The following is an 18,238-nucleotide window of genomic DNA, read 5'->3' on the forward strand; positions in this document are numbered from 1 at the left end:
CCTCGTCATCTTGATTATGTGAATAAAAACTATCCTTATTTTCGAGGGTGGTATTAGGAAAACTACACTGGAAATTAAGACTATCCTGAGCAAGTTTTTCCACAATCCTATTTGTACTCTCAGTAAATTGCTTGAGGGTCTCTTCTAGAGATATCTTAGTTGACCGCTCTACGGACTCTTCTGGGAGAAGAATATTATAAGTCTCTTTCATAAATAACTTCCGTGTTGACTCATTGAAACTCTTGAGAGACTCTTCTAGAGAAATAGAAGGATTGTTTTGCTCGTATGACCTGTGGGTATATGGATAGTAATTGGCTCACAATGGTATGGACCATAACCTTCAAAAGTTTCGCGTTCCCAATCACCATTCACACTATGGTCATAAAATGGATAATGTCCAAGCTGCTCAGTCGGATACTCATTGTATTGGCTATTATAATACCAGTTCGACATCCTAACCGCAAGGAAATTCTAAACAAACACAAAGAAGGCTGACTCGACCACAACAAGCCTATTTTATCTAGAAAACAAAAAGAATGATGGATCCACTTAGATTGTTTCTAGACCAGCTTCTAATCCTTCGAAATGGAATTCGTTACAATTTAAGCAAACCCTTCTGGAATCAATCCGAGTCAAAGTAAGTTGAATAGAGGCGAGGGAAGCTGCGTGGATCTTTGATACCCAAGGCCTCACCGCATTACAAGGTGGCGCAGTCACGAACTTCGAAGTATGCTCAATAGAGCAACCAATATTTTTAAAATGACTTTCCTATTAAGCTCGTTACCCTATCATTCTCGTTCTAGTCCAAATTTTAAGGCTTAGGTTCGCGTAGGTTACGTGTTCCTAAGGCGGGCAAGAAGGAAACGCTGATGAAATCCGAGTCCTTATCCTGATTTGGCCAGGCCTTGCCCTTTACTAGAAAATTAAATCCGATTTCAGGTCCTCAACATATAAGCACACAAAATCATCCAGTATACCCGCTGACAGGGGATTCGCGGGTGTTTAGAATTCTTACCTCCGGTTCCAGACGGGGGATGAACCATTGAAGTCGACTCGGTCCACGACTCCTATGTCATGTCCGAAAATAAAAACAATGTCCAAAAATAAAAGATTACAAAAATAAAAATCTTAATTACAGTTTGTAAAAAATAAATAATAGAATATCTATATATAAAAAATTTCTTCTTCACTCCTTTTGGATTCCTCCTCCTTTTTTTCTTTGGCTTCGCTTTTGTTTCAGCACTTTCTCCCATTTTCTTTAGCTTAACTCCATATCTGAAAGAAAATAACAAATACCAAAACGCATAAAAAAGAACAAAAATAATAAAAAGAAAAAGAAAACCTAAAAACAAATCTATAAACAAATCCCCGTCGGCGTCGCCAAAAATTGATGGTATTTTTCAATGACGTTGTAGTAAGATGATTCGTTCACTCAGATTTGTTGAGAATTTGTTTTAAGACTTAATAAAGAAAATAAGGAAAAATATATATACACAATTTGTCACAAGATGAAGAGACGTTGAGACGCGGGATTCCACTACTTTTCATATTGTTATGGTTCAGTCATTAACTCTAGACAATATAGCTCAAACAAAAGAAGTTGTGACTCTAGTTCTTTGCCAAAAATAGTTTTCGTAAAATATTATTTGTAAGTTAAAAGCGTGGCGCATCTAAAGTATTTAGAACTAAGCATGCGACATCTAACAAAATAACAAATAATTAATAGAAATCATAAAGCAATTAAATCTATGCAAAAAAGTCAATAAAAGAATTAATTCATTTACCACGATCATGAAAAGTTGCTTCCTCCGTTGTCCCAGTGATGGGGTCAAGCTCCGCATGGTGAAAACACACTCAAAGGAATTTTTCATTGCTCAAAAAGGTGTTGACAAGGAGAAAATGGAGAAATAATTCAATTCGGGTTTGTAACAATTATATTTGTTACAAACCAGAGAACTACTGTTGCTCTAATATTGTCTCCTAAACCACGACCCTCGGCTGTGGGTCGTTACCACTGTAGCATAAACGACTGTCCTTAGGCGTCCAATGAGTGTGGGTCGATGTTCTTCGTTTTCTTCACAGCAGCAGAAATGGTGGTTTCCTGCCACTTGATTATCTCGACTTTTTGATGCTCTGCAACTCTCCCAAACTCTTCATCCCCCTTCTAAGACATCCCAGCACCTCTTTTATACCCAACAACCCCTCCATATCTCTGTAATTAATCGAGTAAACATGCAGAATATTTTCCCTTTACTCTCACAGGAATTGCCGAGATTTCCTTCCTTTTTCTTCTCTTCACGCTTTTGTTGATGTCGACACTCTCTCAGGGAATTGGTTTCACGTTCTAGCATAAGTAAAACTGTTTCTATCCACGCGCGAATTACCAAACATAGCCATCTGACTCGGGACAAAATAAGAATATCTGAGATACTCTCGTGGTTGGTTGTGTGCTGGAATTCACTATTTATTCGAATCCAACTAACCCCTCCGAGCAACTCTTTTATACCCAACAACCCCTCCGAGCAACTTTTCGAGCCAAATTTTCCATCAATATTTATTTCCAAAAAAATACCTACGAACACACAAAACACCATAATAAGTACGAAATTGAGTACTAACAATACGAAACATTAAGGACAAATTAGACACATAAATGCGTCTATCATCAAAACATGCCACCTGTTGGGGGAGGTAATGGTGATGGTGATAACAATGATGGAGATAAATATAAAGATAAAGATGGTGAAATTGTTGAAGAGGAAGAAGAAGAAGGTGGAGAAAAAACATGTAATGATCAACAAACTGAAGCTGCAACTGGAACTGCAACTTCAACTGCAACTGCAACCGAAAGACCGAACCGGGTTATCACTAAACCAGCTGATTCCCACATGCTTCCCAGACACTTAAAGGTCACACTGGAACCAGGTCAGCCTCCACTAGGGACCTCAGAAGATGGTGGACATGTTATTTTTGGATACAAAGACACATGGGCACGTGAAATTCATGGTGTTATCGTAAGTAATCTCAATAAAACTTTGTTTTTATTTAAGTGTATCTATCTATCTTAAATTTGCTTCAAGTGTTTGTATTTGTTTTAATTTTGTGTATTTTGGTACTTAGGATCACAAGCGTGCCATCCATCTTATGAGGCACCAAGCTTCAAGCATTATGATGAAGAAATGGTCACTTGATAAGGAATGTGTTGAGGTGCAAGTGATTGTCAAGAACTCCGGGTTGTGTCCTGCGGTGGAGAGTTTGATTGTTGAGTATGACAAAGTTACCGTATCTGCATTCTATGAGAGGTTCTACGGAGAGACTGATACAATGTTTTTCCCATTCAGTGAGATGGCGGTAACTCCCGATGATGCTCATCAAATTCTAGGCCTCGAGGTTGAGGGAAAAGCAATCAGTGATGGATACGAAGAAGGCATTTCTTGGGAGAAAATCTTCAATTTGACCAAGATCTTGCTCGGTTTGGATGAGAAGGAGTCCGAGTCTTTGTTTGTGAGGAAGGATGGTTATATAAGTAGGAAGTTAAGTCTGAAGATGTTGAGGGACACATACTCTGGGACCCGAAAAATCTTTGTTGACGAAGGAAGTGTGTCTACGGAGCAAATCAATGCTACTGCATCAGCTTATTTTCTATGCATCTTGGGCAACTGTATCTTCCTCGACAGTTCCGGAAGCTTGGTCAACACCAAGTATCTTCAACTATTGCATCCCTTTCATGAGATGCATATGTATTCTTGGGGTACTGCGGTGGTTGCCTTCTTGAATGCAGAGTTGACAAAGGGTTCAAGGGAACTGAATAAACAAGTTAACAAAAATCTATCTCTCTTCCAAGTAATTCAATTGTCTAAATCATTTATATTTGCAAAATGCTTATAAAATAAGATTCTTACTAAACTTTGTATATGCATAGGTTTAGGTATATGAGAACTTCCCTATTTTGGTGAAAGCCAACCCCCACATCAAAGTGAATACTAAGCTTGCGATTAATAAGCCAAGAGAATAGAGATACAGTTTTAGTGGTGCTCGGGATAAGGATATGCCGTAGCAGCTTATCAACATGCGAGTCGCCTTGGACAAAATGACTACGGATGAGGTAATATTTGATCCTTATCGAAATGATAAAAATGAAGTTTTAATCAAAAGGAGAGATGATGTTGCATTATACTACGGTCCCTTGTTTTACCCCCAAGGATTTTCAATGTACGATCCACAACGGTTTTTGCGACAAGTGGGTTACGTCTAAGAAGTACCTCATCTTGGTGATGATCCATTATTTAAAGTGGTAAGGGAGGAGTCCACCATGTCCCAAAAAATTATTGGCGTCGTTTACTCTCCGCCACCAGTGATTTCTCATTGGGACGATAAAAGTGACCGTAAAATCGATACGAGTCTTTTGGACGAGGTGATCGAAGGTCATGATGCTCATGAAGATTACATGTCGTGGTACTTGCGTTTTGCTCATCCTACTGTGAGTAGGGAAGAGAATGTTGAACAATCGACTTGCAAGAGGAAGATGCCACCGAAATACCCAGCAACAAGTCTTAAGAACTATGTAAGTATTTTAGACTTTCTCTTATTGTTTTAAGATTACATTATCGAATTATTATTTAAATTGTTTGTTGTTTAATTGAAAATAGAAGGAGCATTTGAAGACCTTTGTGAAGATGATGTGTTGCGCGAGAGAAAGATGAGATCCTTTGTCTATTGAATAGAAAACTAAGCACATTGAATATGCTAGAAATGTTGACAATGAGGATGCCACCGAAATGTTCCAGCAAGCTAATGCTGAACTAAAGAGGGAAGCACAAGCCAAGAGGGCTCGTACCCGTGGTGGTGGTAGTTAAAATGCTAAACGGGGCCGTGGTAGTGGTCGTGGTCATGAATGAATGCATTTCTAATTTATTTCTTAATATGGTAGACAAATGTTAAGGTTAATGGTTGGACAAATGTTTTTTTTAAGGTTAATGACACATATGTTTTCTTATTTTGGACAAATGTTGGATTTCTAATTGTTGAATGAATGGTTTGTTTAGCTATGTTAAGTTTCAATAGTTCAGCCGGCGGGTTTTTGTGTTTTGTTAAGTTACAGTGCCGACTAAACCATGGCTGACAAGGTTGTGAACAAGGTAGTCAATATCAGTTGTACTGACCAGTATTACAGGTTTTTATCGGATATCGGAAAATACCCATACGATATCGAAAATATCGGCGATACAAAGACGGAATGATATTATCGGTTGTACATGCCGGTACAGACCGATATATCGGTTTTACTTGTACACCGATAATATCGGTTTCGTGAATAAATTTTTCATCAACATGCATCTAGTCTTTACAGACAAGTAAAATGTTAATTGGAGAAGGTAAAAAGACCTAATATATTTATAATATAATATCAATGACTATATGGTAGGATATAAGATGGAAACCATTTTTCGATTGCAAAGCTGAGAAATATAAAAGATAAATATTTAGGATAATAAAAAACATTTACCGGCATAATGGGATAACAATCACAACGTTGGTTAATAAACCACCTTGTATTTTGGAAATTTGAGATACTGTATGATTCTTATTATTTTTTTATTATGGTTTTATAATTATTTGAAATTCTATATTAAATGATGTATCGCCGATAAAAACCGATAATATCTTTTGTATAGGTGTATCGGACCCGACCGATACGAGACTGATACGCGATATTAACTACCCTGGTTGTGAACTGGCAGACTGCCGGCCCTGACAGCAGAATTAGTACAGTTACCACGGTCAACAAGGTAAGAAAATTAATACCTTGCCGACGGCATAACAGTCGGCTGTGTAATGAAAAAATACCCTGCCAGCTATATGGAGTAGAAAATGACTTTCTCCTGTGTTATAAAAATCATAAAGTCGGCAAGGTAAAAAAATTAGGATCCTGCCGACTGTATGTTAGCCGGCATTGTATTAAACAAATACCTTGCCATCCATATGCAGCAGAAAATGACCTTCTCCTGTGTTATAAAAATCATAAGGCCGACATGGTAAGAAAATTACGTCTCTGCCGACGGTGTGTTAGTCGACATATTTGGGAAACAAAAACCCAGTCGGCGGTTTCAAAATTCAAATTCTTGCAAGTACAGCTGCATTTATTGACTACCCTAACGGCCGAATTTGGGCACCATCCTAAAATACACTAATTTTCTCTATAAAACAACAAACACCTAGTTCCATATACTCTCCAAAGCTCATATCATCATATACTCTTTATAACTCTCCCAATACCTCTACATACAAAGCAATGACATAGCTCATTTGATTAAAATGAAGATCTATCCATCACCAAAGCATGGTACGCGGAAAATCGAGTTAGAAATCAGTCCCCCGTAAGGGTAGATGTCGTAACCTTTTGGGCAAGGGTATACAACAAACATAGGCAAGAGTTTGGGAATCATAATGGAAGAAGTGTTCAACAAGTCCATGATAGGCACCAATTCATCGAAAATGCGATACTTTCTTTTTTAGCTATTCAAAAACGGATTCTGAATGCTAGCCACTTTAACTTGTCTGAAAAAATGGGGGTACAACAACCACACCCAATATTTCGCTTAGCAATCTGTATGGACAAACTCCAATATACTTTTTAGAGAATCAACTATACAGTCAGACTCAATTTAGATAAAAAGTATATCAAAGAGTTTATATCTCAATCTCTCGATTTGATATATACTCCAACAAATACAAATCTGCGAGTCTTTATCAAATACTAGAGACATAACTTGGATGGTACCAAAGACCAATATCCAAATGTCAATCAATTTAAATCAACAACCAAAAGGTCGGATATTCTAATTGATTGAACAACGCACAACCTGTGATATTTCAATTATATAACAAAATATAATGCGAAAAAGAAATAACATAGACACCAGAATTTTGTTAACGAGGAAACCGCAAATGCAGAAAAATCCCGGGACCTAGTCCAGATTGAACACACATTGTATTAAGCCGCTACAGACACTAGCCTACTCCAAACTAACTTCGGTATGGACTGTAGTTGAACCCCAATCAATCTCACACTGATCCAAGGTACAATTATGCTCCTACGTCTCTGATCCCAGCAAGATGCTACGTACTTGATTCCCTTAGCTGATCTCACCCACAACTAAGAGTTGCTACGACCCAAAGTCGAAGACTTTAATAAACAAATATGTATCACATAGAAAAGTCCACGGTAATAGATTAATCCGTCTCCCACGAATATACCTACGAGTTTTGTTCCGTCTTTTGATAAATCAAGGTGAACAGGAACCAATTAATAATCCGGACTTATATTCCCGAAGAACAACCTAGTATTATCAACCACCTCACAATAATCCTAATCGATGCAGCGAAAAAATATATTGTGGAATCACAAACGATGAGACGAAGTGTTTGTGATTACTTTTCTATCTTGCCTATCGGAGATATAAATCTCGAGTCAATTATTACAATTGTACTCGTAACGATAGAAGATGCAAGATCAGATCACGCAACTACAAGAAAAGTAGTATCGGTCTGGCTTCACAATCCCAATGAAGTCTTTAAGTCGTTAACCTGGTTTTAGAAGAAGAAACCAAAGGTTAAAGGAGAATTGACTCTAACTATGCAACTAGTATCACACATAAGGTGTGGGGATTAGGTTTCCCAGTTGCTGGAGTTCTCCTTTATATAGTCTTTCAAATCAGGGTTTGCAATCAATGTTAGCTTGGTAACAAAGCATTCAATATTCACCGTTAGATGAAAACCTGATTAGATTCAAGATAATATTTCTCAATCGTTGGATCGGAAACTTAGCTTGTTACACACAAATGAAATGTCCAATTTTGGGTTTATGTAGTCGTTCCCAAACATTAACATTTGTTAGTTCAACAATAGTTAACCAAATGGTTAGCCATATGATTACTTTCATATCCACCGTATTCTTCTTCACCATAACTAGTTCAAATGACTCAAATGAACTAGTTAGAGAGTTGTTCAATTGCTTAGATCTTATGTATCTACACAAGACACAATCGAAGCAAAAACGGTTTGATTTACTCGAATCGGTTCATGAACTTTATATCCACGGTTTGCAAAAGCATTCCTTAGTTTATATAAACATGATTTCAAGAACAACCGATTTTAGATATAACATGCTCAAGTTTGCGGACTGGGTTCGCGGACTTAAGCTCAAGGAAGGAGTTCACAAACTCCAGCAGAAATTCTCGGTCGAGAACTTCCGCCAGTTCGCGGACTTGGCTCACGCCACATTCCATTTCTCTTGATCAACAAAGTTCGCAAACTTTGGTTCAAAGAATAAGGACTTATACATATATGTGTTTCCACAACAATGCTTATATCCTACCAATGGTTATGTAATCTAAACTCTTATTTCAATCATTGAAACATTCTCAGAGGACGTTATATAGCCGTTATTCACAGACCATTTTTCGTCAGAGCAATTTCCAAAGTGATTGAAACATAACATGACATTCGTCACTAGGTAAAGATGAATTTGGCTAAAGAGAAAGCTTACCAAAACATATTTCGAGAAATAGATATGCGAGTTATACTCGTCTCAAAATAGCAAATGTGTATAATGAAAGTCTATATATCAAAACGGCTTTTGTCTTAAGAATAGGAGATAGAGTAGATTGACTTTTGAGTGACAGATAAGTTCAAGTCTCCATATACCTTCTAGTCGATGAAGATCCACCAGTTCCTTGAGTAGTCCTTCGTCTTGTATGATGATTTCCATGGAGTCTTGAGCTCAACTACACTTTCTATCCTAGTCTGAGACCTTCAGCTATATAGGATAGAAATCAAGACTTATAGTTTTGATCACTAACATTGACAAACATGCTTGAGATAGCAACGCATGCGAGTTCGACCGAGCAATGCTCTAACATTGTCTATTGAACAATTTATAAGTATTTTTGTGGTTTATTTTACGTAATCCATGTTGTTTGATCTTCCTATTAAACACCACTAACAAAGTAAGTTTGTGTTTTGTTTTTATAGCATGAAGCCGTGAAAAGGGGGAAGCATTCGCATTTGATGTAAGCTATCACTTCATGGTATCCAAGACTCCATAGTATTCCCCGGAGATGATGGAGGGAGAATGGGACTCGGATTCCTCCGAAGAAGATTGATGGTTTTAGAAGATTTTGTGGGTAGACCTCTATGTAAACCCTCACGAGACTATAACTCGTCCACTAGGGTCGCCTAGGGGTTCAAAGGCTTTATGCACATGCTAAGTGCATTCGTTATTCCAACGACAAGGAGTTAGATTTTATGTTTCAATAATGTAGTAACAAAAATTGCATGAATAAAGTGAATTGCATCTTCCTATATTTTGTTTTCTATTGGGTATAAATAAAGGTCAGCAAGGTTAGAATGCCGACTATTAGACAGCCAGTAATGTAAGAAATATATATTCTGCCGACTGTTAGTTAGTCGGCAGGGTAAGAAATATTTATATGTCGACTATAAGATAGCCGGCAAGGTAAGAAATCAATAAGATGCCGAATAGTGAAGCATTTACAACAGTCTCTTGTGTGTCAAAAATAATAGAGTCGGCATATTCTTCATTCACCGACCTTGCCGGCCAAAGATAGTCGACGTTTTATTCTTTCGTAGACCTTGCTGGCCAAAGTTAGTCGGCATCGTATTCAATCGTCGACCTTGCCGACTTTGCACATTTTCAAAACTGAAAGTGTTGATTGAAATCATGAGACAAAAGTATTAATTTACTCAATTCATAATTTGAGAGATTTTAATCTACTCAATTAATCAATCTAAACTCAATTAGTTAATCTAATCAGATTTTTAAACAAGGGTATATTATCCATTTAAAAAAATATATTAAGGGGTGGCATGTTTTACTTCTAAATGACCTTGGTTTTGTCTCATTAGGTATACCCCAGTTAATATGAGTATATTGTCATGTCCCATGTTAGGGGCACCTGAGATTGATGGGTGTAGTTAGTAAATTCTGTGTGACAGGCACATGTGCTCTCTTTATGGTGTAGCAGATAGAATCGTGTACTTCACACATGTGCCTTTCTAACCCTATTTGTATTGAATCGAACTTCTTTTGTGGTAATGAAAAAGATAATCAGTTTTTTGTTTCTCTGCCTCTCTGAGGTTTTTATCTCTGAATCATCAGTGTAGATCCTGAAGATTTAGCTATCGTTGTCAATTGTAGTGTAGATCACTACAAGTGGTATCAGATAAGGTCTTTCCTAGGCACCAATATGGCTGATGGCACCATATTAAAGCAATTGGATGATTCCACCAAGAAATTGAGCTTAGATTTGCAGGAATTGAGTGATGAAGTTAAAGAGGAGATGTTGAAGATGAAGACTGGTATCGATAATCAACTGCATCTTCTTCGTACTGCAAAAACCTCTATGGACCAGAAGTTGCAGTTGCTTCTTGATAGATCCGTCTTTTCACAAGGTCAACCTCATGGAGGAAACTAATCATCCTTGGGAAGAAGTGGAACTACTTGATCCTTTTTCTAGCAATCAATTCCAGGGTTATCAACATCTTAATCCTCAGAGATTCATTCAGCATCATCACACGGGTGAGGGTCAGTTTGCTAATTACATACCTAAGGTTGATTTCCCACGTTCTGATGGTACTAACCCTAGAGCTTGGATCCGTAAATGCAAGAAATACTTCTTTTTACATCAAATGAATGATGAACATAAGGTACACATGGCCACTTTGTACTTGGAGGGCAAAGCAGATGTGTATTAAAAATAATAGAGTCGGCATCTTCTTCATTCATCGACCTTGCCGTACAAAGATAGTCGACACTTTCTTCTTTCGTAGACCTTGCCGGCCAAAGTTAGTCGGCATCATATTCAATCGTCGACCTTGCCGACTTTGCACATTTTCAAAACTGAAAGTGTTGATTGAACTCATGAGACAAAAGTATTAATCTACTCAATTCATAATTTGAGAGGTTTTAATCTACTCAATTAATCAATCTAAACTCAATTAATTAAGATAATCAAATTTTTAAACAAGGGTATATTATCCATTTAGAAAGATAAAAATATTAAGGGGTGGCCTGTTTTACTTCTAAATGACCTTGGTTTTGTCTCATTAATTATACCCCAATTAATATGGGTATACCCCAATCTTGCTAGGTAGTTTAAGGCCCATCACTACGTGACAAAATAAAAGATTTTGAAGTAAAATGAAAAACCCGTTATGCAACTATTTATCTTAATGGCTAATTTACCCCTGAGTAATTAGTGTTAATTCGGATGATTAGTAGTAAAAATATCGTGTTAGATGGGAAATTAACTTGTGTTAATGAATCATCAAAACTAGAAAAAAAAATAAAAATTATTTTTTTTTAAGAACACCGACCAGAATCGGTTTATGTTGAGTTGGTATCAACCGATTGTAACTTCAAAAACATACAGATATTTTTAAAAATTTGCTTTTACCCACAATCGGTTTATATGGAACATAAACCAATTGTGGATAAGAAAATTCTTTTTCATCGGTGAATTATGTGTTGTTAAACATCAAATAAAACTAAAATTTATTCTACTCCATATATACATACCCGAGTTAAGAACGAGTATGATTTCATACTCATTTTTCATATCGTACGAGAAGTCATACTCTTTTTCAATTCGAGTATAAAATTATACTCATTTTCAAATTGGTATAAACTCATACGCATTTTCAATTCGGGTATAAAACTATTTTCATGCCTACTCGAACTGAAATCGAGTATGATTTCATATTCTTTTTGTGATCGAGTATTAACTGGAAAAAAAAAATGGGTTTACCAGAATCGGTTTACACGATATATACATAAAAACTGATTCCTGACATTGCACAATAGGAATCGGTTTATAAAAGTGCTCATGTAATCCGATTCTAACAAAAAAAAAAGTTGTCTCTTTCACATCAGAGTCGGGCTACGTGGGCATTAACATAGACCGATTCTGGTTTAATTTTCTCCAACCATAATACCCATCCAGGACAATCAGTCTTTGTAGACATGAACAAAAACCGTTTCTAAATGAAATCGGTTTACAAGTGCATTGACGTAGGGCGATTCTTATAAACCCAGAAAACTTTGATTTCAAAAAATTGGATTTTTGAGTGATTGTATGTTGTTGAAACCTACTCTAGGGATTGGGTTGATATAAAATTACCTGATTCGAGCTAAAATGAAAAAGCACCTACTTTAGGGAATTAGGTGATTGTCGACAATTTTTTTGTTTGAAAATGAAAAAAAAAAAGAAGAGAAGAAGAATCGATAAGTGAAGATGAAAATGAATTAATTTTTGTTTTAGTTTTTATTGTTAGGATTTAATGGTATAAGTTGATAATATTAATATTTTATAGAGGATGAATTGGTAAAGTGATCAAACATAGACACCCATATTGTTTTCTATTGGGTAGATGCGGAAATCCATAGGCCCCAAATGGTAGTAGGCCCCAAACTAGCCAGAAAACTTGCCCTCAAAATAAAATCAGTTCATAGGATTTTAATATTTTAAGCCCAAGCACAACTTTCAATTAAATGTCGGTTTCACTCTTGCTAATCAAATTATCTAACCTAACTTGCATCAAACTATCATTTTGTGGAATATATTGCAGTGTAATGAAGATTTCTACTAATTGGTTCCTACAAACAATTGGTAATCAAATGCTACACAACTTTATTTTTTAGGTTTTGTTTTTTTGGTTTATTATAACAGTAGAAATTACAAATCAGGGGTTTTGAATATTTTTCAATTTTCTGAAAGTAATTTAGAGAAGGGTTATTTAGTTTTTGATACTTACATTTTGTTCAGAGTTAATATTTGGTCTAATTTTTATCCAGCTTAAGGTTTGGTATTTGGGTATAACGTTTGACCCGTGTTGACACTTAAATCTTGACTTCCGTTAAAAATTTATTAAATTCCTTTTATAAAATTTGATAAACTAAGAACTATTATATTATCTTTAAGAATTAAATTACAGATTTTTTAGTTGGTAAAATGTAATAACCAAATACATTTACCAGTACACCCTTATCATTCATTAACCCTAATTCTTTCAAAAGAAAGAAAGCCCAATCACTTCCTTCCCCAAACCCTTCACCGCCGCATCACCATCACTTTTTTTCTCTAATACATAACTACCACTGTTAAACCATCACAATCACCTGCTCTCTTTCTCTGATTCTTTTCTATTGCCAACACATCTTCTATTCCTTATCCAAACCCCAATATTTTTCAATAAGATGGAATTTCTGCTATTAGTTTCTCAACTTCATAAATCAAATTCGACGGTTAATTAAGATCAAATTTTAGATTAGCTTCTTATTCATGATTCTAAAACAGTAACTAGATGGAGAGCTTATAGACTTAGGTTTGGATTGAGCTTTCAGACTTGTGAAGTGCTCAATGAATTAATTTAAAAGAAGGTTTCATATTAATCATACTCACAGTGAGGAATAGATTGATGTTGAAGAGTTCTCTTAAAATTGGTAAATGGGTTTTGATCAAATCACGACGGGTTATGATGTGAATTTGATTTTAATCTAAAATTGAAGAACTCAAGATCCAATTTAGGTTAGGGTTTTGGGAAGATTGAAACAAAATGAAGGAACTGTTCTATAATGATATTTGCAATTGATGGAGTTATAAACGAGAAAATAACCATTTTCAGGAGTGAAGCTTGTACACAGAAAATTCCCAAACTAGTTTTGATGTTTTAGTAAAAACATGAAGAAATTGAAATTGTGGTGGGTAGGTGTGGGTTGATTTTTTGATAATTTTTTTTGATTCATGAATGAATGTGTTTTTGAAAATTGATTTTTTTTCCAGTTATTTTTCGATCGATTTAATCAAGGTTGTTGTTGGACGAAGGTGGTGCAACTGGGGATGGTGAAAGTTTGTCGGCATATGGAAAAGAGAAGAAACGCAGAAGAAAGTGAGATGGGGTTAGGTTAAGTTAATTTTGAAGCGTGTAAAAAATAAGTGTGCAGGGGTAAAATAATAAATTCCTAAATATTTAGATAATAATTTATTGAAATTATATTTAACTTAGTCAATGAAAGTCAACGTTATTTCCAAGTACCAAACTCTAAGTTGGACAAATGTTAGACCAAACACTAACTTTGGACAAAATATAAGTACTGTTAGAGCACTGCTCGGTCGAACTCGCATGCGTTGCTATCTCAAGCATGTTTGTCAATATTAGTGATCAAAACTATAAGTCTTGATTTCTGGTCTACTTATAGCTAAGTCTCGGACTATGATAGAAAGTGTAGTTGAGCTCAAGATTTCGTGGCGATCATCATACAAAGACGAAGAACTAATCAAGGAACTGGTGGAACTTCATCGACTAAAAGGTATGTGGAGACTTGAACTTATATATCACTCAAAAGTCTATCTACTCTATCTCCTATCTTGCGACAAAAGTCGTATTGCTATATAGACTTTGATTATGCACGTTTGCTATTTCGAGCCGAGTTTATCTCGCTTATATATTTCTCGAAATATGTGTTGGTAAGATTTCGCTTTGGCCAAGTTCATCTTTACTAGTGACGAAAGTCATATTAAGTTTCAATTACTTGAAAGTTGCTTTGACGAAAAATGGTTTGTGAACAACAACTATATAACGTCTTCTAAGAATGTTTCAATGATTGAAATGAGAGTTTAGAATATATAACCTTGGAAGGATATAAACATTGTGTGATAACACATACGTGTGTAAGTCCTTATTCCTTGAACCAAAGTATGCGTATTTTGCTGCTCAGGAAAACCGGAACTAAAGTCCGCGTACCAGTACGCGCACTGTCAGAAGTTCACGTCCTGTGAATTTCTACTGGAGTTTATGAACTGAAAACAAACTTATTCCGGGTACTTAATTCCGCGTATCAGTATGCGTACTTAAGTTGGTTGTTTTCTAAAAATGGTTATTCGTGAAGTTAAACTTATATAAACTAAGGAATGTATAATTGCAAACCGTGGATATAAATTTCATGAATTGATTCGAGTGAATCAAATCGTTTTTGCTTCGATTGTGTCTTGTATACTTCTATAAGATCTAAGCAATTGAACAACTCTCTAACTAGTTCATTTGAGTCATTTGAACTAGTTGTGGTAAAGAAGAATATGGTTGATATGGAAGTGCTCATATGGATAACCATTTGGTTAACTATCGTTGAACCAACTAAGTGTACATGTTTGGGTACGGTTGTATAAACCTAAATAAACGTGCATTTCATTTGTGTGTAACAAGCTAAGTTTCGATCTAACGGTTGAAAGATATTAGCTTGAATCTAATCAGGGTTTCATCTAATGGTGAATATTGCATGCTTTGTTACTAAGATAACATTGATTGCAAACCCTGATTTGAAAGTCTATATAAAGGAGAACTCTATCAACTTGGAAACCTAATCCCCATACCTTACGTACGATGCTAGTTGCATAGCTAGAGTCGATTATCCTTTAACCTTAGGTTTCTTCTCGATACCCTGTAGGTTAACGACTTGAAGACTTCATTGGGATTGTGAAGCTAGACCCAACTATTTTCTTTGTAGTTGCGTGATCTGATCTTGTTGTTTCTATCGTATTTGAGTATAATCGTAAGATTGGCTTGAGATTGATTTCTCCGATATGCAAGATATAAAAGAAGTCACAAACATCTTCGTCTCATTGTTTGTGATTCCTCAATATCTTCTTTTGCTAGTCTATTAAGATTATTGTGAGATGATTGATAATTCTAGGTTGTTCTTCGAGAATATAAGTCCGGGTTATCAATTGGTACCCGTTTACCTTGATTTATCAAAATACGGAACAAAAAATCGTAGGTATTTCTGTGGGCGACAAATTTATCTATTACCGTAGACTTTTCTGTGTGATACAGATTTGTTTATTAAAGTCTTCGACTTTGGGTCGTAGCAACTCTTAGTTGTGGGTGAGATCAGCTAAGGTAATCAAGTGCGTAGTATCCTGCTGGGATCAGAGACGTAAGGTGCGCAACTGTACCTTGGATCAGTGTGAGATTGATTTGGGTTCAACTACAGTACAGACCGAAGTTAGTTTGTAGTAGGCTAGTGTCTGTAACGGCTTAATACAGTGTGTGTTCAATCTGGACTAGGTCCCGTGGTTTTTCTGCATTTGCGGTTTCCTCGTTAACAAAACTTCTGGTGTTTGTGTTATTTCTTTTCCGCATTATATTTTTTTTATATAATTGAAATATCACAGGTTGTGCATTGAATCGATCAATTCAGAAATCCATCCTTTGGTTGTTGATTGAAATTGATTGATCCTTGAACATTGGTCTTTGGTACCGTTCAAGTGATTTTTCTTGTATTCAATTAAACTCGCAGATTTCTATTTGCTTGAGTAAGTATTGAATCGAGAAAGTGAGATATAACTCTTTGATATACTTTTATTAAGATTGAGTATGACTGACTAGTTGATTCTCTTGAAAGTATATTGGAGTTAGTCCATACAGATTGCTAAGCGAAATATTGGGTGTGGTTGTTAGACCCCCACTTTTTCAAGTACCAAAATACAAATAACCTTTTAGAGAAAGATGTTTGGAAAAACCACTTTCTTTGAAGATTATCAAAATTTTACTAACTCCATATTAGATGAAGTAGTAGTACTATTGGTGAGTTTTTGATCGAGGGTTTAAGGTTGTGAACGTTGGTTGTTTGCATAAAAGCCTAAGGGAATATTTCAATCTTACAGTATCGAATTGCTACCTTATGTTATCTTAATTTCATAAATTAGTAAGTTTATAGGTAGAAGTACACAAGGATTAGGTTAAGTTACTATCATATCGAGTACGTTTAACAATCCAAACCCTCATATTAAGTTGTTGCTAGAGTCTACATAATTGTCCAAAAACATGAAGTTACATTATCGTTTAATATACCGAAAATAAATTTAGTTGTTAATTAAATTTATTAAAGGGACAAAACTTGCTGCAGCTGCACTACCTGTATGGTCTCCAATGATGAATGAATAACTAAAATTAAAATATGCCAGAGATACAAATATATCAACGATTTTGGGATGTTTTGAATTAACAATACAAATACGGTTACCTTTTTTGAGATTTTATGATTGCGAGTACTCGGGTGGAACTTCGAGTGTTCTATGTAATGAATTCCCAAAACTCTTATCGATGCATTTTTGTAATTTTCTTCCCCACGATGGAAATCTACATAATAAAATCTCTCTTCGATTGTGCAAACATTTTTTATTTTCCCATGTCTCATAATCTTCTTGGTTATCGTAAAAATTTGGAAATTGATGCATCAAACTGTTATATTACTATGTTAACACATGTTGTTACTCTTATGTCCAAACTTATATAAGAGTTAGTAGATTGCTCGTCAGGCAATTTTTGTGACTAGTTCCTTTGATTCGAACATCTCCCAAATTATCATACTTTTATCATTTTCTAAAGGGTCACATGATTCATATGGCTAACTGGTCATTGGATTCAACTAATACATTGACAAGAAAAAATAAATCAATAATTGTGCACTTGTTTAGGCATTGCTCTGGCAAAAAAAAAAATAGTGCTAAAAGGTGTGATTTGTTCCCACATACATGGCACGGACAAGTCCCAATTGATGAGTTAATTCTTGAAAAATGTAATCACGAGGATTAGCCATTTAAATACTAAAAGAACATTACATTGTTGAGTAACTGAACGACTGAAACTAGTCCGAAAGAGTTTTGTGTAATTTTAGATGATAAAATTTAACTGACACAAGTTGTACTTACCACACCTGAAACTTTGAACTTAAGGTAATTTGTTATTTGTTTTTATGTTTAGTTTTACTCGAATAAAGAAAAGTTAAACAGAAAAGGAAGGAAAGCCAAGGAGGTTTGGCCGACAACCGAATCGTAGAAAGTTCAGACAAAGCCAAAGAAAAAATGGTAAAAAAAAAGAAATATTTAAAGAGGGTTAGAAAAACAACGCCTTGTACATTACGATAATAATATCGCTAATAGAAATATCAGTCATACAAAGAGAGTAAACTTCTCATTTGAAAGTTGTTAACTCAATGTCATTGATCAAGTCTTAAAGATGGCGGTCTCTGCCATTGGAGGTACGATAGTTGAGTTCAAGCCGAAAAACCCAAGAAGTAATAGCATAAAGACGTTTCCCGATTTCCTTAACACTGGTAAATAGGTAAAAAATTAAAAAAGGAGTTGATTTTGTCTAATAA

This window comes from Papaver somniferum, unplaced genomic scaffold (assembly GCF_003573695.1).
Source record: "Papaver somniferum cultivar HN1 unplaced genomic scaffold, ASM357369v1 unplaced-scaffold_0, whole genome shotgun sequence".
NCBI lineage: Eukaryota > Viridiplantae > Streptophyta > Magnoliopsida > Ranunculales > Papaveraceae > Papaver > Papaver somniferum.